Source organism: Emydura macquarii, unplaced genomic scaffold, assembly GCF_026122565.2.
Source record: "Emydura macquarii macquarii isolate MOO-44397 ecotype Brisbane River unplaced genomic scaffold, CSIRO-AGI_Emac_v2 contig_1451, whole genome shotgun sequence".
In the NCBI taxonomy this organism is placed as follows: domain Eukaryota; kingdom Metazoa; phylum Chordata; order Testudines; family Chelidae; genus Emydura; species Emydura macquarii.
In genome coordinates, this window is record NW_027131588.1 from 13745541 (window position 1) to 13772021 (window position 26481).

Genomic DNA, 26481 nt, shown 5'->3' on the forward strand with positions numbered 1-26481 from the left:
ATGTTCAGGCAATTACATTTACCATCAGAAAGAACCACAAAAGTCTTTACAAAAACCCAATTTTACCTTGGAACGTGCAAGTACTCAGGCCAGAAGCGCTTGCTTGTTCAGCCTGTCATGCTGTCTGGGGTGGCTCGTGACTGTGAGTGCCTACCTCTATAATCAGATTTTACCAAGCCAGTAACCAATGTGAACTCCTTCATCATTATACCAGTCTTACCAGAGAGTCACAGACTGTCCTCTTAGACTCTCCAGACAATCTTGCCAACTGGACTTTGTGATAAAAGGTTACTTAAACCAAAAATCACACTACATCAGGTTGCTCCCAGTCCCAAGAGGCCCATCACTTACCCAAGAGCAATAGGTTCCCTAGATCCTACACCAAAGACAATGCTGGCAGCCAATTCTACAGTAAACTAACTAAAAGTTTATTAGCAAAAGAAAGAAAGTGAGAGTTATTGAGGGATTAAAGCAGGTAAAATGTAAGTACAGGTGAGGCACAGGTTGTAACTACAAATAATGGCAGTGATGTAATAAACTGCCAGTTTCCCAGAAGTCTTTTCAGGGTTCCCGTATTGTCTCTGGGAATCTCCACCTTGCACCTGGCACACTTCCTGTAAGAGTCCAAACAGTCCAGAGATGAAGGATCTTTCCTTGAATCCATTCTTATAGCTTCTTCTCAAAGAAAATAAGATGGTGGACTTTTCCTTTGATGATGGAAAATAAGGAACACATTATGAGTCTTAGACCTCTGATCATCACACACAATGACCACATGTTTTGAAATGAGCACTTTTCTATTAAAGTTCTTCATTTGCATTCCATAAGGCTTCTTTCCTCCTTTGATGGGTTATTTAGCTACACTGATATACACAATGTAAATGTTTGCTACTATGTTATAATGGGATACAGATAAGTGAAAACAATGCAAGTAACACCCTACTAGCTTTCATGATGTTTAAACACCAAATACATGTTTATATTTAACAATCACTTTGATCTATACTAATACACAAGTGAATTGGCCTGGGGCTCTGTGATCCTGTGATCACGGGTCCACCAACATCACACAGCCAATTGGGGAACAGAAAGAATAACATGTAACTAATCAGAGCTATGCAACATGGCACAAATTTTGCACTTTTTCATCCATCTACCCAGTAACATAATATGAAACAATATTTATTAAGCGCAAGATTGTTGCTCAGCCCTTGAATCCACACAGAGGAGAAATGGGTGTTCTCACTTCAGTGAAAGAGCCCATCTATTGTTGACCACATAGTGAAGGGTGTAGTAGTTCAAATTTCATTTAGGAGTCACTCTTCTTCTAGCTGATTTGGAGGCAGGCTGTGTCTTCAGTGAATTTTGAGACCACATTGGCTGAGTACGTAAAATACTCCACCAACTTTCAGCTCTTATTGATTGCTTTGTCCATGGTTGGCTACTTCAGCTCAGCATAACTTATTCTGTAGCGTTTGTGAAGCAGTACAAATAATAAACACTATATTTGCTGGACGCTTTTTTAATGTTTGGCTCATTAGCTCACAAATCAACATGGATGCTGGCTATGGTAAAGAAAAGAAATGGATATCAAGGTATCCCTGTGCTTAGTACTGGAGGTCTTGCAATGCAGAATTGCTGATCTGCTAGTTGATCTGCTGAGTAGTGATAAGTGGGAGTGATGCTCTGGGTTCACTTACTTGATGAACATTTTCACAGAATTATCATATTTTTCAAGAACATCTTCCTGGAAGGGAGCCAAAATAGTTAGCAGTCTGACATTTTTTTTTCCATAGGATAATATGTCTCCTTGTCATCTCACCCAGAGCTTTGTGCATCCTCACTTAGGACTTTATTTAGCAATGCAGTTAAGCCCCATGCTTAACTATAAGTTCATGCTTAAATGCGATAAGTTAAATGTGCTTAAAGCTCAGCTGAATCAGGGTCTTGAGGCCTGAACCAGCTTCTATTGAGATCCCTGGGAATTTTACCATTGACTTCAGTGCAATCAAGACTGGGTGCTTTCTATGGAGATTCAGCATTCCAGGGATGCTTCTTGTCAGTCTCCCCAGTGATGCTTGTATCTATCTTGACCCTGTGGGGGAACTTTGTACAGCAAAAGGTGACTGGCTCATTCAGATTCCATCATGTTCGTTGTAGTAACCCAGGATTTTACCCTGGTGGGACTCTCAGATTCCTTCTCTCATTTAAATGTACAAAAAACCAAGATGGAAGTTTTCTGCTAAATATCAAGCAATGGGTTGCACTGGAACGCCGACTGGCAAGTCCCTGCCTTCAAATGTGCCACATTACGTACGGTCATGCCACCACTGAAAGATCACAGGAGATTTTGGAAATTTTGGCCTATGCTCAGCGCTCTTTTCAACATTCAAAAAGCTGGGTTTCTGTCTGAACGAAAGATTTGTTCCATCTCTATCATTAGCACAATGATCTGGGAGTCCCCATCTAATATGTGTGGCAGGATGATTCAGGGCTGTGAAAGAAGACGGCCTCACTCCAGGGGGATGTATTGCAAAGCAAGTTGGCTGTGGAAGAGAAGGAAGGCAACAGAATCACTGACACTGCACCATTTAGGTGACAGTGGTATATTACTCACTGTCTTTGTATGCTTATTCATTTGGAATCTGACCCTTTTTTTTTTTTTAAGACTTCTTTGATGTGAAAGGCATCCTTTCAAACAGCTGAGTTTCAAAACAAACTTAGATTTTTTTGTGAATGAGAATTGTGCCTGTGGTTATGGGATCAAAAATATAAAGAGACTCATCAACCACCAGGCTTCAGAGAAATAAGCGGATCACTGGCTGAGGTTGGGGGAAAAAATTTCACCCTCCCCATGTGTGTTTCACCCTCCCCGTGATGTGTTCTCACATAGTGAGATGCAATATTGAAGTGGAGAATGGTTATGACTTACTATGACACATCAGATATTGAGCAGTCAGCAATGTGATACTGTATTAGAAGGACTTTTTAGCCTAATTGAGTAATCTGTAGCATTTATATGGTGCTTTATGTGCCTGACGTTTCTCTGTTTTTCACCAATTTTATAGAGGTGTAACACCAGTGACTTCACAGACATTGTTCTGAATTTACTGTGCTGTGACTGAGAGGAAAATGCAACTCTACATGTTCAAAATGCTTTATAAACATTAACTAATTAACATTTATAACGCCCATATAAAGCTGACAGCTAGATACTTCGTGTGTTATCATCCCTGTTTTACAGGTGTGAGAAACTAACATAGAACAAGGTAAGTGATTTGACTAAGGTCCCACAGAGAGTCAATGGCAGATCTGGAAGTAGAACCCAAGCCTTACGTTCTATGGGCTTGATCCAGAGTCCACCAAAGTCAATGGAGAGACTTACGCTGGTTTCAACAGGCGTTAGATCAAGCCCTTAGACTGCCTGTCAAACTCAGATGTAGACTATGATCAGAGATGCGTTTCCACCAATCCCCATTACTGGATCTTGAGGAGGATGTCCTTTCCCCAGTTTCATAAAAAGGCTTCAGTTTCTCACCTGTAAGTGGCCTGCATAGATTCTGAGAACTATAGGGCTGAGGACCGACAATTATCTACATTTGCAACAAAGAGAATAATCTCCACGTCCTAGTTTTCGCCTTAAATGCATGACCAGAAAAGCTAATAGAAAGACGGAGGTGAAGTATCACTACACTTTAGCACTCCTGATTGTATCTGGAAACGTTTTTTGCTTTTTATGTACCTTTTTAAGCTCTTTCAGTTGGTAGATTTGAGTGTACAGTTATAAAAAGGAGAGACGGTTGTTTTCAGAGGAAAAAGAAGTGGCTCAAAATATTTATATTTTCTAGTTTTGAATCATTTTACTGCTTTTACATTGCTGGGCCCGATTCTTTTTTATGCTGCAGCCCCTTATGTTACTCCTGCAGAACAAAGGGGTCACAAAAGGGGTAGAAATAATCCCTTGTGATTATCCCCAGCAGAGGAGTAGCAAAGAGCGCACAAAATGACTCCACACTGCCCTTCCTTGCATGCATAGGAGCATATCAGCAGAGGGAAAGGGCGAGGGTGTGTGTGGCCAGAGTGTACCACATTCCTGCTATTCTCAGCCAGATGGGATTGGCAAAGGCTGATCCAATTTAGAGCAGCCCAGAGGCCATTCTAATTTGCACTGGGTGCTGGACAGAGCCTGGACAGAACCAGAATACTAGAACTGCAACAGTTTCTTAATATCACCTTTCCCCACCTCCTGCATTCTTGCAGGAATGGAAGAACACAGAATCTGCACCCATCCAAAATGTTAATACCTGGGGGGCTGTGAGTTCCAGAGTTTCAGAAGCATCCTATTATCTGTATTTGTACATTTTTAAGGCATTTCAGATAAATGTTTGCTATGTTCAGCTCCTGTTTAAGAACATTCCTGTAAACTGCAGGTAAGGGCCAAAGGATTAATATTAGCTTTGCACTGTTCTCTGACCACATTCAGCATGCTCAGAGGCAGAATGGTTGTCAATCAATTTCAGGCATGAGGCAGGTGGATAGAGAATTTTCAGCTTCACAATCAGAGGCTTCTACCGTGGCAGTTAAGGGCACTACTCCACTCTTTTATCTAGTGCCATGAATTATTAAACATTTGAGCAGGCTGACCCACTCCCCCCCGTACTGGTCAGTGGTACACATGTCCCTTTAGCAAAGCTTTTGATACAGGCTCCCACAGTATTCTTATCAGCAAGTTAAAGAAGTATGGGTTGGTTGGATGAATGGACTATAAAATGGATAGAAAGCTGGCTAGATCATCGGGCTCAAAGGGTAGTGATCAACAGCTCAATGTCTAGCTGGCAGCTGGTAACAAGTGGAGTGCCCCAGGGGTCAGTCCTGGGGCCAGTTTTGTTCAACATCTTCATTAATGATCTGGAGGATGGAGTAGATTGCACCCTCAGCAAGTTTGCAGATGACACTAAGCTAGGGGGAGTGGTAGATACCCTGGAAGGTAGGGATACAATACAGAGTGACCTAGACAAATTGGAGGATTGGGCCAAAAGAAATCTGATGAGGTTCAACAAGGACAAGTGCAGAGTCCTGCACTTAGGATGGAAGAATCCCATGCACAGCTACAGACTGGGGACCGACGAGCTAGGCAGCAGTTCAGCAGAAAAGGACCTGGGGGTAACAGTGGATAAGAAGCTGGATATGAGTCAGCAGTGCGCCCTGGTTGCCAAGAAGTCTAATAGCATATTGGGCTGCATTGGTAGGAGCATTGCCAGCAGATCGAGGGAAGTGATTCTTCCCCTCTATTCGGCATTGGTGAGGCCGCATTTCGAGTATTGTGTCTAGTTTTGGGCCTCCCACTACAAAAAAAGATGTGGACAAGTTGGAGACAGTCCAGCGGAGGGCAACAAAAATGATTAGGGGACTGGAGCACAAGATTGATGAGGAGAGGCTGAGGGAACTAGGCTTGTTTAGTCTGTAAAAGAGAAGAATGAGGGGGGATTTGATAGCAGCCTTTAACTACCTGAAAGGGGGTTCCAGGGAGGATGGCGCTAGGCTGTTCTCGGTGGTGGCAGATGACAGAACTAGGAGCAATGGTCTCAAGTTGCAGTGGGGGAGGTCTAGTTTGGATATTAGGAAAAAGTTTTTCACTAGGAGGGTGGTGAAGCACTGGAATGGGTTGCCTAGGGAGGTGGTGGAATCTCCATCTTTAGAGGTTTTTAAGATGCAGCTTGACAAAGCCCTGGCTGGGATGATTTAGCTGAGGTTAGTCCTGCTTTGAGCAGGAGGTTGGATTAGATGACCGCCTGAGGTCCCTTCCAACCCTAATCTTCTATGATTCTATGAACAGACATCAACACAGTATAGTGCGGAGTGGCAAGCATGTGATGGCATGAACTAAGAAAGAAATCTGGGAGTTCTCTGTGAGCAGCAGTGGTCAAAAACGCTAATAGAACATTAGGAACTATTAGGAAAGGGATTGACTAAGACAGAAAATATCATAATGCCACTGTATAGATCCATGGTGCAGCCACATCTTGCCTATTGCATGCCATCTTGGTCATTCCATCTCAAAAAGGATATAGTGGACCTTGAAAAGGTTCAGAGAAGGGCAACAAAGATGATCAAGGCTATGGAATGGCTTTCAGAGGAAGGAAGACTAAAAAGAATAGGGCTGTTCGGTTTAGAGAAGAGATGACTAAGGGGGATATGATAAGAGGTCTATAAAATCATGAAATGGACTGGAAAAAGTGAATAGGGAAGTGTCATTTACCCTTTCCCCCACTACAAAAATGAGGGGTCACTCCAGGAGATTAATAGGCAGCAGGCTGAATACCAAAAAATAAGGAAATATTTTTTTCACATAATTCACAATTACCCTGTGGAAGTCATTGCCGTGGGGCGTTGTGGTGGCCCAAAGTATAACTGGGTTCAAAATAGAACTAGATAAGCGCACAGAGGATAGGTTCATCAATGGCTATTTGCTAAGATGGTCAGAGATGTAACCCCTGTTCAGGGTGACCCTCAACCTCTGATTGTCAGAAGCCAGGAGAGGAAGACAGAGTGGATCACTCCAACTGCCCTATTACGTAACCTCTCCCTGAAGCTCAGGTCCCAGCCACTGTCAGAGACAGGATGCTGGGTTAAGTGGACCATTGGTCTGGTCCAGTATGGCATTTCTTATGTTCTTAACCCCCGTCACCTACCAGAGAAGGGGGAAAAAAAACCCAATTAGAGACATGTTCCACTTATGGAGTGACTGACTGCCTCCCAGCCAAAGGGAGCGGAACTAAGTGATGAGCCATTAGACACCTGGATCTTAGGAGCAGCCTGGGGGAATTCACTTGGGGGATAGACACAGCAGAGAAGGTAGGACTCTCCCACAAGGAGGGAATCATACACTACAGTGCAGGCTCTGGGAAGGACCAAGAGCAAGACAAGTTTTTGTACAAGAAGTCCTGAGGGAGGCCTGAGCACAAAGCTGGCGATTTTGAGAGTCCTGCGGAGGGGCAGAGGACCTTTTCGTTTACTATTGCTTGAAGCTTATTACATGGGACTTTTGATATCCCAGTTAGGGACAAGACTAGAAACATGTCTTGGCTAGAGAGCTCTGTCACGGAACAAAAGACAAAGGATAAGCCAGTGCAGCACAGTGGAAGTAAGGGGTGGTAGAAGTGCAGATCAGTGCAGCAAGGAGACACTATGACTGAAATTAGACGTGGTCACAGTCTCCTTCCAGTATTCTGGCTGCTTTATATGTGTGGTTTCCCTTTATTACTATGGGCCTGGTCATTAGCTGATGTACACTGGTGTAGCTCCATTGATTTCACTTTATATGAGCTGGCCCAATGCTCCTATTTGATAACAACGCAACAACATCAGACTGTTTTGGAAAGCAATCTGTCTCCTGACAATGTGATGATCTGCTGCTGTTCAACCAAATGCTTGGAAAACAACCTTAGCTGTCTCAGGTTTGAATATGTTTCAAGCATTTGTCACATCCCTAACATACAGAATCATTGTATTAAGTCTCAGTGCGGGCTTTCCGATGTAAAATAAGTCAATGAGGAAAACAGAGTGAATAAGTGCAAGGGATCTCACAGGAAATTTTGTAAATATTTATTACTCCCATCCAGCTTTAAGAGTCAGGGAGCTTTTCAAGTTGCCATGTTGTCTGGCAAATGCCTGCCATTGTCACCAATATCACATGTAATAACACAGTCCAGTATGTGATAGACCGGGAAGCTGCTTGGAGCTTTGAAATAGATAGGTAGGCCAGCTGGTGCAAATGAGTGTAGCTCCACTGACTTCAAAAAATTTACACCAACTGAGGATTTGGCCCATAATTCCTATTGATCATCCTAGGGATGGTTGAGCTGGGTGAGATCAAATTAAAAAAAAACCAAAAACCACACTCTTTCCTCTTAAACGTTGAACCAAATACTTCCTGAGCCTGAAAAAAAAAAATATTGATCACTTTTTCAAATTATATTTTCATTGCATGCACCTCTTCTGCTTCTGATTCTGGTCACAACCAGAAGCAAAAATACTGAAATACGACAAGAAAATCTATCCCATAGTATATACAGCCTCATTGGAATGGAAAACAATGGAAATAAAAAGCTTGCTATCAGAAGACTCCCAGCCCAACCTGGGAGCATTAAGAGGTGTGATAATTAGCCATGCAAGTGGATACTTATTTAAAGTGAATTTGTACCTCTGAACCTTTTGTGATGCGTCCATCACTAGGCATCACATTATTTCATTCCCTTAAGGTCCAATCCATCTCAATCACTGACATCAGGTCAGGAGGAGTTGGATCGGGCTCTTAGACCTTCAACTTGTAATGTACCACAGAGAGGTGGTAGGGTCCTGATGGAACTGCCTTTCAAGCCGACAGAAAGATTACCATTGACTAATGGCAGCTGAGTCAGGCACTTAGTTTTCTTTGTGCTATATATATACAATGGCCTGTAGAGCTATTTGGAAAATTTCCCAAGTCTTAATGTTTCATCAAAAATGGTGGGAATGGCGGGGGGGAATTCACAAACATTTTTGCAACATATTTCCTTCCATTTTCCAATCGGTTCTAACACGAATGCTGATTTCAGTTGGTTGATACATGCATTCCTTTCCCCTTTAGTTGCAAATAGGCTACCAAACTGGCTTGTTTTTGTAACAAGATCCCTTCCAAAAAAAACCACCAAACAAAAACACCCTCAAAGCTTGAGATGTGGGCACAGATAGTTAGAGAAATGGAAAGTGATGGACAAGAGGATCTATATTTTCATATAACCAAGTATACTTTATTTGACAGCTAAGAGGGAGGCAGTGCCACCTGGCAAACAAACTTATATTAAACACCCTGGGTTGGAAATGTTTCTAATTTGTCTGGGGAAAAATATACTTAATGTATTGACAGCGTAGCACAAGTAGCATAATATAAAGAGGCAACTTGGGAAGAGTGAGTGTGAAGATTTTGTTGGGGATCCAAAAGGATCCTGCCCTAGACATCTTTTTGGAAACGTCTGGCCATTGGGTACAATTTGGACCATTTCAGAAGCTAAAAAAATGTGCTTTTCAAAATTATTTCTCTGCACCCCAGTGACTAACCATCTGTGGAGGATTATCCTCAGGGCTGACTCCATCAAAGGCAGAAAAAAAGTTGGTGGAATTTTACTAAAGGGGCCCCTGAGATGACCCAACATGTATTTAGAATGCTGTTATGGTCCTCCAAGTCATTAGCACGTTATGCTGCTATGAGAAATAAAAAAGTGTAATCTTTTTCATCTTGATTTTGACTTTTATTCTGAATTACCTGGTCTAATGCGCCCTGTTAAAATGATTTGTTATGCTAAATTTGCACCAAATAAATCATGAGTTTCCAGATTAGCCTATGCTGTAACAAGGCAAGGATTAAATTACTTCCAACCGCCTTACTATCCGGGGCCTTCTACAAAAATATGTTATAGTATAGACACTAGAAAATTGACAATTCCCCAATATCTTACTTGTTACAATGTCACTGTTTTGTTGCATTTTTTAAGAAGCTTGTCTGAATGCTAGTGAGAACTAAAAGGGCTCAGTCAGTCTCCATCCTAGAGGTCTCAACCACATCTTTTAAATCATAAAGAAAGTCCATGGAAAAACAATCAGCAAATAAAGGAAACTGTGATTACTGAAGTTTAGTGACTCTGAATTGTGTTTTGCAATGTAACAAGTAGCGTACTGCAACAGTCTGAGACTAATTTATACCAGTGAGCAGAAGAAATTACGGTCCAGACTAAGTCAACTGACTGGGGGCCATTGGAAATCCCAGGAGACCTAACATAAGCACTTTTCCTTCCTTTTCTTAGCTTCCAGACATAGTGGGTGAAATGCTCACTGAAGTCAATAGCAAAACTCCCATTGACTTTAGCGGGGCCTGGATTTCGCACAATATTCCTCGTCACAAAATCATATTGAGCCATATTTGAAGGGTCTTACCCAAGACAGTGTTGTTACCTTGGATTTTTTCATTGGCAGAATATTGTCCTAAGCTTTTGCACAGCTTTTACACAGGTTAACCCCAATGGGAGTTTACATGAGTAAAGACTATATAAAGTTAATGGTCCAATTCCACCATGAGTTGCATCTTTCTAGTTGAGAATTGACATTGAAATCAATGAAATCAACTGGACTATACTCTTGACAAGATGCCTCTCTGGGTGAGTAAAAGTGGAAGAGAATAGGACTCTAAGACCTGTCTACACTTACCTCCGGGATTTGGCGGCAGTCGACGGGAATTACGCAAGCTACTCAAAAAAACTTGCGTAACTCCCGTCAACTTCTGGCCTCTTCTTCTGCGTGCCACCTTCACTGCACTGAGCCAACGGGAACCGCGTTCCCGTCGACGCAGCGCTACACCACTTGTAAAGGTGGTCTTAGAACGTCTATTTCTGGAATGACTGAGCGGGTCTTCACTGACCGCTCAGTTGATCCAGAGCAATCGATCTGCTGGCAGCAACTTTGCCCCCATCAGTGTAGCCATAGCCTAAGTAAAGTACTCAGACTGGGGCTTTTGTTTGAAGAGCCACTAGTTCAACATCCTGTGTAATTGATTGATTCCATTGTTCCTAAACCACCCATAATAAAAAGGGCGTAAACTCTAGCTTTGAATATCTCCACTTCCATTTCCTGTCTTTCCTACAGTCTCACAGTGAGAAAATCCTCCCTCTGTGGATGTCTCCTATTGTAGAGTTTACACCTAAGGACTTTAGTTCCCAATCTTATTTATTTCCTGAGATATAAAATGCACTTTTTGAAGTAAATGAAAGAGATTTTTAAACCACTGCAAATTTTATATCCTGAATTGTTTTCTGCTGACAATCTCAGGTTTAGAAACATGCAAGACAGGCTCCACCAGCAAAAAGACACCAAAACATATTATTATGGAAGGGCACAAATTGTCAGTGAGCTTGGGCCTGTGTGGCAGAAGGGATTCTATGGAAAACAGAGGAGGTTGGCAAAACCACGTTTCCTTTAAGGTTTTGTTTGAATTTTAGGTTTCAGATGAGCCTGAAAGGCTGTAAGTGAAACGTGTGGAAAATGAAACAATGCAAACACTTAGGTTTATGCACAGCTGTACAAATGACTTGGAAGATCTCACTCTGCTGCTTACATAACTAAACCATTTTGTAAATTTCAATGTCTTTGCTGCTTTCATGTCTCCAGGTGAGGATAGCAGATGTACTCCTCAGTCCAAAGTTCCTATCAGTTTTGGAAGTCATGGGCCATTATTTATTTATTTGAGCTTACAGCTTTACAAGCATTAAAGTATAAAAGATCCTTACCCTAAGACATTTACACTCTGATTTGGTTTTTCTTAACCTACCTCATTTGTAGATCTATTCACCTAGAACTACCTTTTAATCAAGATTATCACTAAGAATTGGACACATGGATGATATGTGAACTGGGATATAGGATCCTGGAAAGTATAATAGAAAACACTCTTATGGGTTTCACAAAGAAAGGGCCAAAATAATTGAGTCTTTTTAATGCTTATCTGTGTATCTTGGTACTTCGTGGCCCACAGTACTCTAGGTATCTGAGAGGCTCACAAACATTAATAAATGTATCCTACAACACTTCTGTGCAGGGGGAAGTCATATTATCCCCATTTTGCATTGCAGGGGAAACGAAGCACAAAGGGTAAAATTTTCAAAAGCGCCTAAGTGACTTAAGAGCCTAAGTCCCATTTTTCGAAATGATGTAGGCATATTGATGCCTAAGTCCCACTGACTTTCAATAAGACTGAGGTTCCAAAATGCCTACTGACAGATGTTCTTGGAAATCTTGCACAAAGACATTAAGGGTGAAATCCTGGCTCTATTGAAGTCTATGACAAAACTCCTATTGACTACATTGGGGTCAAGATTTCACTCTACGTCCAAGGTCATCAGGAAGTCATTCTAGAGTCCCCATCCCAATGCCTTAATCCCAAAACGGTCCTTCATCACTATTTTTTGTTATTCTTAGCTTTTCAATAAATTATTCATCTATCCAGAGATATTTTTATTTGGTGATATATATGACCAGAAGTAGAGACAGCCTACACATCTCCTTTGTCCGCTGTTAGTGATTGTGAAAATAGTGCAAATGAAGTAGAACCAAGACCATCGACTTTAATAGCTAAAACAATAACATACTTAATCTATCAGCGATAACAGCTTCTTCCTGCCTGGGAGAAGCATCATGGAGATACAATATGAAATTTAACAAGACAAATTAGTTAATTCTTTTGTTCAGGCATAGAAATACATCTGAGTTACTAGAGTACACTAATGAGATTAATAAAATAACCATATAGCACAGTTAGTGATATAATGAGTCACCCAAAAGGGATTATCGTTCTCCATATCATGCCAGAGGCTAGTAATATGTCACCGGTGGAAAGAAGGCGTTTATAATCAGGAAAGCTAGTTTCACATCTTTTCTGAGATCACATGAGATTTGCCTGCAGTGGGAGGGAAGTACAAACAATAAGGAAGTAGCCAGGGAGAATGGTCTCCCACCCCAATTCTTCTTGAACTCAGATGCCATGAAAGGTTACAATAATGGCCAGGATTTTATCCCTACTGAATATTGGGTTTTGAGTGTTCCCAGGAGTTGCTGAACCTTTAGTAAAAGGGGTTCAAGGAAGTTTTACTGGAAACATATGTCTTATAGATGGGGTGAAATGATGCACTTTAGAATTAGAATCTGCACATTTGAACAAGGAAAGGGAAGATCGATAGCAATTACCACTCAATTTGTATTTCCTAAAAGACTTTGTTCCTAAAAATAAGGGCACCTACTGAGCATTTTGCTTAAAGAAGCAGCTTAAAAAAGATGGGCGGCGGGGCCAGTTTCCATAGTGCACAGAGCTTCAAAATTCTTTAATTTGGCACAGTGAATTATGTTACAGAATTTAATTTCAGAATCACATGTTATTTTTCAAATGGGATCCTCGCCTTATTTAGCTCACAGGAGAGGCCTGTTCTGGGAATGAATCAGGGTTGCATAGTGAAGGAGGCTGTTCTCTATAGGACCCCTGCCTCATTTGTTGCAGAAGTTGGAAAGTGTACAATGAATGAAGGAGGGGTGTGCAAAAAGAGAAAGTACAGGCTCCTGGTTAAGGCAGTTGAACGCTGCCCTGGAGAAGTGGATTCAATCCCTGCCTCAGCCACAGAGTTCCTATGTGGTGCTGAGCAAGTCACTTAAACCAGACTTTTCAGAGGTGGTCATTAATAGTGTGTTCTTCATTTTCTGGGTGCCTGACTTGAGTCTGTTTTGTAGAAATGCTGAGCACTCGCAGCTGTAACTGGAATCAATGGGAGCTCAATTCTGAACAGATAAAGTGCTGTATAATATTATGTACTCTAAAAAGTCAGATTGTAAGGCCTGATCTACACTAAAAAATTAGGTTGACCCAGCTACATCACTCAGGGGTGTGAAAAATCCACACGCCTGAGCAACATAATTAAGCCAGCCTAACCCCCCATGTAGAGAGAGCTAGGTCAATAGATTAATTCTTCTGTCCACCTAGCTACCATCTCTCAGGGAAGTGGATTGCCTACACTGATGGAAGAACCGCTTCCATTGGTGTAGACAGTATGTAAACTGAAGCACTACTGCCGCGCAGCAGCAGCTGCACCGCTCTAGCATTTCAAGTGTAGACAAACCCTTAGCGTCTCAAATCAGGAACCGAAAATTAGTGGATACTTTTGTGAGTCTCAGCTTTCCATGTGTAAAATGGGGATAATACCAATCCCTCATCACACAGGGGTGTTGTCAAGATAAATTAATTAATATTTGTGAAGCTCTTGGAGACTATAATGATGAGCACCAGAGAAAAGCCCATGAGGAAATGAACAATTGTGTCTTCAGAGCAAGGTTTGAAACGGGTGCAATAAATAAGGCCTGGGGCCACACACTGAACAATGAGGAGAAAACAAAATATTGAATAGCTGTTCATTAGCAGAGCACCATCCACTGAATGCAGCACATGGAAAAAATAGTGTGTGGTCATGAACTTAAAGACTCTGTCATAATGGATATGCACGTGGGGCTGAATGAAGGTTTCACGGGCAGTCTTAATTTTGGCATCTCCTAATTTCCGAGTGCTTGGCTTTGCAACCTTAATCATATTATTTTAACCTCACTTTCCTTTGTTTTTTAAACTAAGAAAAAGCCACGATTCAAAACAAAACTACTGTTTTTCACGGATTACATAACTTCCCTGGCAGTTCAGATTCATGAAGCCCTTCGTGTGCATCACTGGAAATCTCAAGGCACTTCACAGTAACATCGAGGTGACTAAATACAGAATCATCAGACTCTGCCATAGAGACTGGAATTGTTCAGATAACCTTGTAAATATTCCTATTATCCTAGTGCCGTACTTGTACTTCCTTTATGAACAACTGTGTTACGTCTGTAGGCACTGAACTGCCCTTGGAAGCAGCTCATGTCATCTTCAAGGTCATATCCCCGAACAAAATGGTAAGAAACTGACAAGCAACTCACTACAGGCTTCACAAAGTTGAAGTCTCAGCTCACTGGATGCATTTTAGGCCTGAACTGATGAGTACAAAGCTAATGCAAGTCTGATTTTAAAGGCATGTTCACTTTTCTGCCCCCTTGCCCACTCCCTAAGGAGCAATCACTAACACCAAGGTTTTTCTTAGAGCACTCAGAGGTGAAGTGCATCCTAAAGCAGAGGTTCTGTGCAATGCGTTCTATGCCACTTTCGTGCCAAATCTAGTCCTCAGCAGCCTCTGTGTGCTAGAGAAATGAGCCTGGCAGGAAGGAAGAAGGAGGACTTCCAGGTGGAGGCCCTGCACAGGGCTAACGGGACAGTGAGAGGATTCACATAGCAGCATAGATATACCCCAGAACTATACTGTCACACAGGGACCACTGTGGAACTAGACTCTGTGCCTTGCATGTAATGTACATCCTCTGCAGAACCTCTCCCCTTACACAGCAATCTCCCTTTGCATCCTGGAGTCTTCACAGCTGTGGGCATGGGGATAGGCCTGGCCCTTTAATGAGGGGGCTGTGCTGAGGTGAGTACCAAGGGAGTAGCTGAAGGCTTTTATGACTTTAACTATAACCTATGGCATTTGAAAGCATTCTATTATCCAAGCAGGAAATTCTGGCTAACCCTTTATAGTATAGGAGAGGGAGAAGAGGAAGCAAGAGACTTTGACGGGACTAATGAATCATAAGACTTTCAGACTCTTTTCTTATTATTTTAAGGTCCAAGTCATTGAAATGTACAGTTTAATAATCACAGGGTTTTACTTTTGCAACGTGTCTATTTGTGCCATGTCAAACTCAGGAAGGCTATCAGACTTTATCTTGTAGCTCATACAAACTACTGCTGCCAACATCTCTGTCAGCAGGAAAACGTTTGGCCTTCTTCCTACACTACTTTAATTGTACACAAATCAGAGACTAACCTCACCCACAAACTGGAGAAAAGCACTGAGGTGCAATATAGAAGAAACCTGCACCTTCTTTCCCAAACAAAACCTACTTTACTGCACCGTCTAGAGGATGAAGAGGTGCTGGATTAAAGTATAAAATCTATAGGCCCTGAACAGGAGCCCCCACAAGGGGTAAGTCCTGCCCCCTCTTCCATGTTTGCAAAATGTTCCCAGGCTGCAGCAGGTCTCGTCCAGGCTGTGAGGCGCCTGCTGGCAGTCCACTTTCCCTGTGTGCCACAGAGCTAAGCTCCATGGGGAGACCCTGTGCACAGTCACAAAGGTAGACGTCTTTGGAGGAAGGATTGGGCCAGTAGATCTGTGGTTCACCAGTTATTTCTTCCATGTAAGAAGTGCAAAAGTGCTGCTGGCTCTGTTTCAGCCCTGGAATTCCAGCAGCAGCAGACACTGAGGGTGTGTGTACACTGCTATTAAAACCCCACGGCTGGCCCGTGCCAGCTGGCGGGGGCTCACAGAGTTCGGGCTTAGGGGATCTTTAATTGCAGTGTAGATGTTTGCGCTACACCACAAATAAAGAGTCCCTTACCCCAAGCCCTGTGAGCCCATGTCAGCTGGCACAGGCCAGCCGTGGGTATCTAGTTGCATTATAGTCTCTCCCTGGGTAGCTCTGCTGTTGTTCCATAGTCTGAGGGGGGTATTGTACTTGTCCTTGCAACAGGAAAGGTGGGGGAAATGTCTGCCCTTAAGAATCATGTCATGCAGTATGGTGTCTGAGAGCAGATGGGTATTTACATTGAAGGGCAGTTCAGCTTTCCTGAGAGAGGATGTATCCTGTCAAGAGATGTGGAACTCCAAATACATGTCTGCACTGTAAGTCAGCAAACCTCGAACAACTGCAACCCATAAACGACCCACAAATCTAAGGCATGGAGATTTCTTTTGTCTAATGTTCAGGTTATTTCCAGCTTTAGGTTTACAAGCAAAGGGTGAATGCTGAGCAGATTTGCAGCCTTGCCGTCAAAATAGCTATGCAGAGCTCTCAGTCGAGAGTAATGTTTAACCGATAACGTTGGGTTAATGAGGATAAAATGTTCAGTCAATCATATCTCCATTCTGTGCGTGGTGACATGAAACAAAGCTTTAGATAAATATGCTTGTTGTTCAAATCTTCATCCATCTAATAATCTTCTGCATGCCTTTGTTTATCACTTGCTACATGTGACCTCAGAAGAATAAATATACACAGAAGATGACTTACTTGGAAAAAGTATAAGCTTGTTAATGAGGGAGTTGGCAGGAAATACAATTTGCATGTTGCTGCAAGGGCAGGCTGGAGTTTCTCTAACACTGAAGGGTAGATAGATTTTAACAAGTAAGGGTGAAATAGTTGAACACTTGCTAGAAATCTCTTACTCTGTGTGTGTGTGTGTGTGTGTATGTATGTGTGTGCGCGTACGCAGTCAATCTGGCTTACGTGAACATCTCATGAATACACAGTTGTGCACTCCCAAATTTAGCCTTTAAGAGCTAAATTATCTCAAATTATCTGGAACTGGAAAATGGAAACATTTCAGTTTTATCAAAAATATTGTGGGTTTTTTTCCCAAGTGAAACTATTTGGCAAATTTGAAACAAATTGGTGAAACATTTCAGTCTGGCTGAATCTGCATTTTTCAGCAAAAAATGTTCCAGATGAAAAATGTCGCCCAGCTCTACACAGAAATACTTTGCGTCCTTCCACCCTCCAGAAGAGCACCAACAATTTCAATGTACAATTTAACATCATTTACATGAAGTGGTTGTCATCACAAACGTCTTATTACGATCCGAACTGTCTCTCTCTCTACGTTGCAATATTTACCTATTCTTAGAGCATTTTCTCTCCAACGATACCCTCTTTTCCTTTATTAAAGTGCCAATATTATTTTATTTTATTCAATCCCAGGGAAAAGATGTAGGGAATGAAAGTATTAGATTAAAAGCTTTCGTTCTGTTAAGTTCTTAGGAGAAAGCTCATATAAACATGGAGAGAAAATAGCAATATTTCATTTCCATCTTTTTATTCTGCAGAGTGACTGATTTCACTGTCAACAACTTAATAAGGCTGGACTAGGATCTGCTGCACAAATGCATAATAATGAGAAAAGAATGTGACCTGAGATGCCCATTTAATTTGGACTTATGTATTGGCATTTTCTTTAGATCAAACGACTTTGACTTTAAAAAAATAAATAAATAAGGGCCTGATCCAAAGAAGTCAATGGAAAAATTCCCTTTAATTTCAATGGGCTTTTGGATCAGAAACTGAGGGTCTCTCTTACTGGGGATTTTGAAAGCAGACTGTTGCCTTCTTTCCCACCGATTAGGTGTTACTTATGAGTCTCAAATTTCCATGTAAAAGTTTCCTCTATTCGTATACTGGAGACTTTTAGGACCTCTGGAGTAAAGATTATCGCATAGCAATATGACAATTTTACAGAGATTTATTTCCTCTTTGAAAATACTCATGTCTCCATCACAGAAGGATTTCACAAGGGTTGCAACTGAATCAGTAAGCAGCAGAAACCCTCCTCATATACAGTATTCCGAGTTCTCGCATCATACTCACCTTTCAACTCCCTTAGCTGTTGCGCATTACTTCTCCCAGGATTCCCTCTTCTCTGCATGCTGGACTCTTTGTTTATCCGACATCCGCTCCCTGTACATGCAAAGCACATCAGTTCTAGCATGGATTCACATTTGTTTCGATTCACATACACTTCTGAGTTTACTCCAAGCTTCTGCTTTGAACACACCCAAAAGTAAAAGCAAAAACTGGCCAGACTTGTAACTCATATCACAGTCTTGTTCACTGACAGTGACATTCATATCATCCACATATAGCCTGACTAATCAGACATCATGGGGGTGATATGATTGGTGGGATTTTGGAAGGAAAAATTTGACTCGCCTTCAACTCAGGGCTCAGTGCCTCTACATGACCTCAGTACAGTGTGGTGTATCAGCTTGATCAAAGACCCTATGGTCCTTCCTCCATTCCTGTCTCTCTGCTGGTGTACACTGGGCTAATGCAGAGATTCCTTCCAGCACTGATGACTCCTCACCCTACAATTCCCCTGTGGAGTCCAAGTAGTGTATGTGGACCCTCCACATCTGGGTAAATTTCATCCTTATTGAATAATTCCATTCATGATGTCAAGCTGGCAGGCCAGATGCCAGGTCCTGCCCAGGCAACAAGCAATTAGCTAAGCACTGACAACCTTGTATCTGGGGACCAGACCAGGTCACCTGTATGTTTGTATTGCTCAAATAAGGTATTAGTCTCATAAGAATGTATTTAGTATTCAGACGCTATGAAACGTTTCCATGTTGCTTCAGGCATTAATCTCCCTTGCTATATTTATATCCCATGTTATCAGGCAATATTTAAGTATTTGTTCTGATATTGGAAACCCCCCTCACTCTTCCCAGTCAGGAGAGAAACATTACCAAGTGTGAATAACTAGTTTGCCACAGGAGATGGAGAGAACAAAAAGAAGACCCATAGACACCAGATAAACCATTGTGGAACATCAGAGGGGAAAAAAAAGACTTTGTTGATTGTTCTACCTCCCCTTCACCTTTCCATGAAGAGGAGATGTGCACATGAACTCATCCCATCATCTTGAACTCTGGGAGAAGAGCATAAAAATCCCAGACAATAAGAAACTGCATCTTTTGGCTGTTTGATCTCTGAAGGGCCAGAGACGCTAAACTGAAGCCTCCTGGGACTGCCCTGAAGGACACATTGAACTGACAGATCACTACAACTCTGTCATTCTTAGGATTTAGGTGGTAACTCATTTGTGTGTGTATATTTGCATGCTTTAACCTGTATATAACTCTCTTATTCCTTTTTTCCTAATTAATAAACCTTTAGATAGTTTATTATAGGATTGGCTACAGGTGTTATATTTGGCGTAGGATATAGGTACTAGTTGATCGGGGGTAAGTGACTGGTCTCTTGGGACTGGAAGCAACCTAAATATGATGTGATTTTCAGTGTAAATGAGCATTATCACTAAATCCAGTTTGTCCGGAGAGTCTAAAGAAGTATGGGTTGGATGAATGGACTATAAAATGGATAGAGAACTGGCTAGAGCATAGGGCTCAACGAGTAGTGATCAATGGCTCCATGTCTAGCTGGCAACCGGTCACAAGCGGAGTTCCCCAGGGGTCGGTCCTGGGGCCGGTTTTGTTCAACATCTTTATTAATGATCTGGAGGATGGGGTAGATTGTACCCTCAGCAAGTTTGCGGACGACACTAAGCTGGGGGGAGTGGTAGATACCCTGGAGGGTAGGGATAGGATACAGAGTGACCTAAACAAACTGGAGGATTGGGCCAAAAGAAATCTAATGAGGTTCAACAAGGACAAGTGCAGAGTCCTCCACTTAGGAAGGAAGAATCCCATGCACAGCTATAGACTGGGGACCGATGAACTGGGCAGCAGCTCTGCAGAAAAGGACCTGGGGGTAACAGTGGATAAAAAGCTGGATATGAGTCAGCAGTGTGCCCTGGTTGTCAAGAAGGCTAATGGCATATTGGGCTGCATTAGGAGGGGCATTGCCAGCAGGTCACGGGAAGTGATTATTCCCCTCTATTCGGCATTGGTGAGGCCGCATTTAGAATATTGTGTCCAGTTTTGGGCCCCCCACTACAAAAAGGATGTGGACAAGTTGGAGACAGTCCAGCGGAGGGCAACAAAAATTATTAAGGGGCTGGAGCACAGGACTTATGAGGAGAGGCTGAGGGAACTGGGCTTGTTTAGTCTGCAAAAGAGAAGAGTGAGGGGGGATTTGATAGCAGCCTTTAACTACCTGAAAGGGGGTTCTAGGGAGGATGGGGCTAGGCTGTTCTCGGTGGTGGCAGATGACAGAACAAGGAGCAACAGTCTCAAGTTGCAGGACGGGAGGTCTAGGTTGGACATTAGGAAAAAGTTTTTTACTAGGAGGGTGGTGAAGCACTGGAATGGGTTACCTAGGGAGGTGGTGGAATCTCCATCCTTAGAGGTTTTTAAGCTGAGGCTTGACAAAGCCCTGGTTGGGATGATATAGCTGAGGTTAGTCCTGCTTTGAGCAGGGGGTTGGACTAGATGACCTCCTGAGGTCCCTTCCAACACTAATATTCTATGATTCTATGATCTGTGACTCCATGGTAAGACTGGTATAGTGATCCAGAAGTTCATCTTTGTTACTGGCTTAGTGAAATCTAATTATAGAACACACCGCCAATTTGTGGCGTCTACCCTGCTTTTGACAGTCTGCCCTCAGGTTGGCATTCATGGCCATGAACCACTCCAGACAGCATGTGTCTGAGCACATGAGCCAGTCACTCACTTGCCTGTGCTATACATACATGGGGGAGTCAGTTTCCATCCATTTGTTCTGGTGATTCTTTTGTAGACCATCTAATCACACTCTGACCTTTTTTAACCCATATTGAGTGGGATACCAGAATTATTTCCACAATCCATTCATAACAATTTGACACGCCAAACATGCTCCCCCACCTCTCAATGTGATCTCTCTTATGGTTTTCATCCTTGCACCTCCAGGAGTCTCCTTGTATTACATAGTTTGACAGAAACCCATCACTTCCTACGCTTTCTTGATGCTATTGTAATGCAAATTCTCAACGTCACAGAGATCATCTCAATAGCCAGTAAATAACACCCAATCATTTTGTTTTTCTAAAATCCATCTCCAACATTTAGCATGCTGTCAGTATTAATAGATAATACATTTTAAACAGTAAATGACTTTTTTCTGGTCTAGGCCCATGTTATTTTTATACCTTCTAAGAAGTTCATGGGAGCTGTGAATGCCTGAAAAATGGAGCCATTTATTTCAGTGCCAGAATACAGATAAGGGCAGGATTTTCAAAAATGGACGCCTAAAGTTAGACTTAGTCTGTATCTAGACAGCGAAATAAAAGCCGCTTGATTTTTCAAAAGCCCTAACCATCCCACAGCTTCCACTGACTTTGGTGCTCAACTCCCACTGCATTGCAATGACAGTTGGGTGAACATCTGCCCTAGGCTCCTTTGAAAATCCTAGGCAATTATACTTGCCCACTTTTGTTCCTAAGGGCATATATGTTACCCAGTGCCATCTGGAATAATAAAGAGATGTTTTCTCCCATGTGTATGTCTGAGCTAATGTGTCTTCCAGGTTTTTTCTTCTGCTATAAAATAATGAGGAATTTGCTGCCTTACTTCATTTTGCCTTACATCATTTTCTAAAGGTATATCAACATTTCACCCTTATTCTTCTTTTCTCCAGGTGTCTGGAAGCTTTTTAACCAGAAGGAAAACCAGCCACTAGCACTGTGATTTGAGAACTAACCAAAAGTCTTTTTTAACACAAGGTTGGGATTAAGAAATCCATGTTAAAAGAAGTTTCGATATTTGATATAAAGGGCCTAGCTCTTTTGTGCTGAGTGCCTCTTGGAAAATGCTGAGCACTCTCCAACTCAATCATCACCATTTTCTAAACGTTTTTTCCTCTTTGGTGGCTAAACTTTTTAAAATGCCATGATTGCCCATCTATGTTGGGCTAAAACCCATCAATAACTCATTGCTGGTGTCAGTAATCAGACAGTCGGTCAGATATTCAGCTCTGGCTAGTAACTTCAGGGTGCAAGAGAGGAAAGGGTCTAAAGGAGGCATTTGACCCCTGCCCATCCTGGAACAAGTTCCGTACCAGCCCTGTCTACAATGTAGTTAAGAGAAACCTTAGGACTGCTATAAACCATGTTGGCTGCCCACAGCCACCAAAGACATTTGGGCATTGATGAAGCATGAAGAGTCCACAGCCATGACAATGTCCCTAAGCAGGGAAGGGAGGTGACCTTATTATTGTTGCTGTGGTAGCATCTAAGATCTCCAACCAGGGATCAGGCCTCATTGTACTAGGCATTGTAGAAATACTTACTTAAAAAAGACAGTCCCTTCACCCAAAGAGTTTATAAATTCAGGGTTACCAGATAATACAACAGGTGGATGAGACAAACACATGGGGGAGAGAAGAGATGGGGTAAGAGTAAAGCAAGAATATTTAACATAGGAGCATTGGATGATCCTGTTCCACTACGAGACATCCACCAGCCAGCGCCACTGGAGGTGAATCTCCTTTGGCAAAGGGATCAGGGAAAAGCAAACGGAGCTGAGAATCAGGTCCTGTACACTTACTAATACATTTTCAAAATGGACTTTTAGCATTCAGAGAAGCAGATTTCTGTGCCCACCCCCTCCCTTTTGCCAGAAAAATATCCCAGTGGAAGTCTGTAACCCTCTCTAATTGCAAAAGGAAACCTCCTAAGAAATCTCTGTGGTTGAACACATTTTCTGGCTGGCTTGACATGTTATAAATTTTTCTGACCTCTGGTTTGAGCAGCGCACTCATTTCTAAATAGATTCTGCCAGCAAAAAGTTGCTAAGCAACTCATCCCATATGATCTATTGTAGTTTCAGTAAATGGACCAGGCAAATAAAAGAGTTTAGAAAATTAATGGGTTGTAAAAAACAAACACACACACACATAAATCCACTAATACAAATAGATCAATAATGTGTTTTATCTGAAAATAAACAATTTCTGAAGAAAACAGAATAAGAACATTTGAAGGGACGCTTAGCAGAACTGAATTGAAAGGGGAGGATCAAATCCTGTCATAAATGGCATTTCTTATCTGACCCAGAATCTCTGTCATCTTAATGTACCATTGGTTCCAAACTACATAAAACAGACCCCTTTATTGGGGTATTTTATCCTTGTCTGATTGGTCATACAGTTTTAAGAAGCCACACAGAAGCCATGGTTCATACTTTAGACATGCTGACATGATGATTTTTTCTCTAAATTCAGTAGAGAACTGGGCAATACTTTCCTGGTCCTCTTTCTGCTGCATAGTATCTCACGTTGCATTATTGTCACAGTCTGTTTTGCGGGACAGGATAATTCAACCAAAATAATGAAATGACAAAGCCATTTGCATTTTGTTAACTAATTTGAGCTTTGCTAGGAAGCAATATTTCTAAATGTATCCCACTGATCTGTACAATTCTTCTTTAAAGATGTGAGTGTCTGCACAGAGTAGATATGGAACTTGCACTTACAAGTGAACTATGTACATTTCATTTGCTATTTAGAATACTCCGGGTTTGCTTCTCCTCTTACTTACACCAACAATAGTGAAAGGGCAAAATGCTGCTCTCCTTGCAGTCAATGGGAATTTTGCCATTGCTTTCAATGGTCCTGATTCTCCTACCCTTAATCTTGTTGAACGTACTCTGCAAGTGGTCCACTGATGTACGTGGTGCTGATATCAAGGTAAAGCATAACTCAGCAGGAGTTAAGGGTGGCTGAAATGGGAATAAGACCAGACCCTATATCCAGAGTAAATTCACTAGAGTCAGTGGAGTCATTGTGGGGTAAAACTCATGGAAGAGCAGGATTAGGCCTTCTTTGGTTGGCACTGGAGCACTCCGTTCTCAGGTTGTTTTTGGAACACTCCACTCCATGACCTGTGGGTTCATTATCATAGTCCCTTCTGAGTTGGCTCAGTTGCTGGCTCTAAAGATTTAATCCATAGCTCTCATTTAGGACATCCCCTTATTTTCTCCCATTTTAACTCTGTGTCCCCGTATTAGGCTATCACTGTTTCCTTTGGTCAGAAGGGTAAAATAAATGATAGACTCTTTTGGCACTGAGACAGAGGCAGACACTGAATATATCCACACCCTGCTAACCTATGGAGACTAAGTCCTAAAGCTGCACTCTCAAGGTCAGGCAAGCCCTATGCCAGTTTACCATTGCCAAGCCACCAGAGACCTGAACCAAAGCCGTTGAAGTCAATGGGAGTTCTTCTATTGTCTTCAATGAACTTTGGACCAGTCCCCATAGCAACTCAACTGTTCCTCCTTTGTACTATTAAAAACATCAAGCTTCCTACGTGCCAATCTTTTTAAATTGCAAAGGAGCAATTGGCTATTCTGAGCTAATTACAGACTTCTTGCCACTCATAATGGGTCGTTGCCTCTTTAAGAAACAGGATAGATTTTTTGTTTTCAATTTGTATCAACCAGGTGCTCACATGTTATGTTTGTATTTGCTGCTTGCATTTCCTTCCTGTTTGCCTCTTCCTGTCACTCTAGCTGCTTTTGTTTTTCATGTATACAGGAAGGAGATTCTGCAGTTATGGGGAGGCTACGAAATGAATTTTCTGTAAAACATTTGCCTTGTGAAATAAAGCGGAATATGCAAAATATCTTCTTATGGCACGCAGGTATCATTGGTTTAACAAAGAGGTTCCCAATTCTGGTTGGTGTAGCATATGCTGAAGAGAGCTAGCTAGGGTGAAATCCTGACCCTATTGAAATGAACGGGAGTTTTGCAATTGATGTCAATGGTACTAGGATTTCACCCGCTCTCTTCCTTGTTTCTCACTGCTAAATCACAGTAAAAGAAGCTAAGTATGCCTCAACTGCTCTCCTAATGTTACTTTTTCATGTTGGCAGTATCTGTAATTCTGACAGAGATGTTATGTGATGGGTGGGAAGGTGAGGTAAGCATTTTGGGAATGGCAGGGGAGATGGGTCCACAAGATGATCTCTTTCTATTCAGATATGGTCCATGCTAAGAAAATGTTGAGAGCTTTTGGCAATTTAATAGCATGAGAACAGATGTGCCTGCAACTGTGCACACCAGCCAGAATTTTCCATAGCACCCCATGCTCATTTAGGTACCAAAATAAGAGGCTAGATTTTCCAAGGAGCTGGCCATACATGCGTGTAATGGTAACCCTTAGCTGCTGAGTAGTTTTGAAAATATGGCCCTTATTTAGGTGTCTCAGTGGGAACTGAGGTCTTCTGGAAATCTGGCCCAATAAGACTTTAATGCCATCAAAGCTTTCTAGTGACATAAGATGCCAAATCAAACCTTGAATAGTTTCTTTTACTAATATCACTACATAGGTCTGAGATGGAGTTGTTGTATCTGAGCACAGTTTGGGTCTGTATAGATTTGTATGTTTCTGGGACTCTAATCAACTGTCTCTCTCTCCTAGACGCACGGCTTCTCCACAGAATTCAGAGTGGTTGCAGTAGAAGTTTATGTTTTTGTCCCATCTCTTGTTACAGGACCTGCAGCCTGTCTTATTATACGTATATATGACACATTTTCCTCTCAGGAGTTACAGCTGTGAAAACATCAGTGTAACCGAGAGGCGAATCGGGCCTTGAAGACTGTTATGTTTTTTGCTCTCCGTGCAAGAAGCATAATATGAAGGAACAACATAGACAGTTGGGTTCCATATATCTCTGTTTTCTCTAACCATACATAGGCATAGAAAGCCGAACTACATTCTACGGGTCTGTCTGGTTTCTAAAACATGGAATACAATGAGTGCCAGGCGAGGGCTAATTATCAAAAGGGATATTATCCAATTCCTGTACACTACACTATTGTTCTCAAATTGTTTGGTGTTTTTCTCAGCAGTGAATTATATCACGGACTAGCCACCCCAAGTAGTAACCCATGGAGTCAAGCTAGTTTCGTACTCAGGGCAGCTAGCCACTTCCACAGCTCACCACTGCCGGTGCTACCATGGCTACACTACCATTTATAGTGGGTTAGCTCAATATCAGCATGAGTATGTCAACATGAGGCGGGTAGGTGGGAAACAATTTTCCCAGGCCATGAGAATTTTTGAGATTTCAATCAATTTTCCCATTCTGAATCAGGATGAAAAATCAAACTCTCAAATTTTCTCAGGCTGAATATATATATATATATATATAAAGTGCCATTAAAAAATTTCCAACCAGCTCAAGAAGTTTACCTCAGCTGTAAAATATTTATCTCTATGTATTTCACTCTGCAACCTTAAACACCGCACAGGGCAAGAGCTTCAGCTGGGGCTCAGTCATGCAAGGTGCAGAACATTGAGCTTCGAACCAGCAATACCCTTAAGCTAATTCTTTA

General features: G+C 41.9%; 1 long non-coding RNA gene across 2 annotated transcripts in view; it reads right to left on the reverse strand.

Moving 5' to 3' along the window:
* Positions 1–458: 458 nt before the first annotated feature.
* LOC137156404 (uncharacterized) overlaps positions 459–26481 on the reverse strand; it is a 60234-nt gene continuing 34211 nt past the window's right edge. Inside the window, exons 3-4 of one of the 2 annotated variants that reach the window (XR_010920760.1) lie at positions 18067–18156; positions 459–707 (exon numbers count right to left, since the gene is read on the reverse strand). This is a non-coding gene — a long non-coding RNA (uncharacterized lncRNA). Of the gene's footprint in view, positions 708–12142; positions 12485–18066; positions 18157–26481 lie in introns of those variants that run through there. The other variant, XR_010920759.1, reaches the window with a different exon arrangement.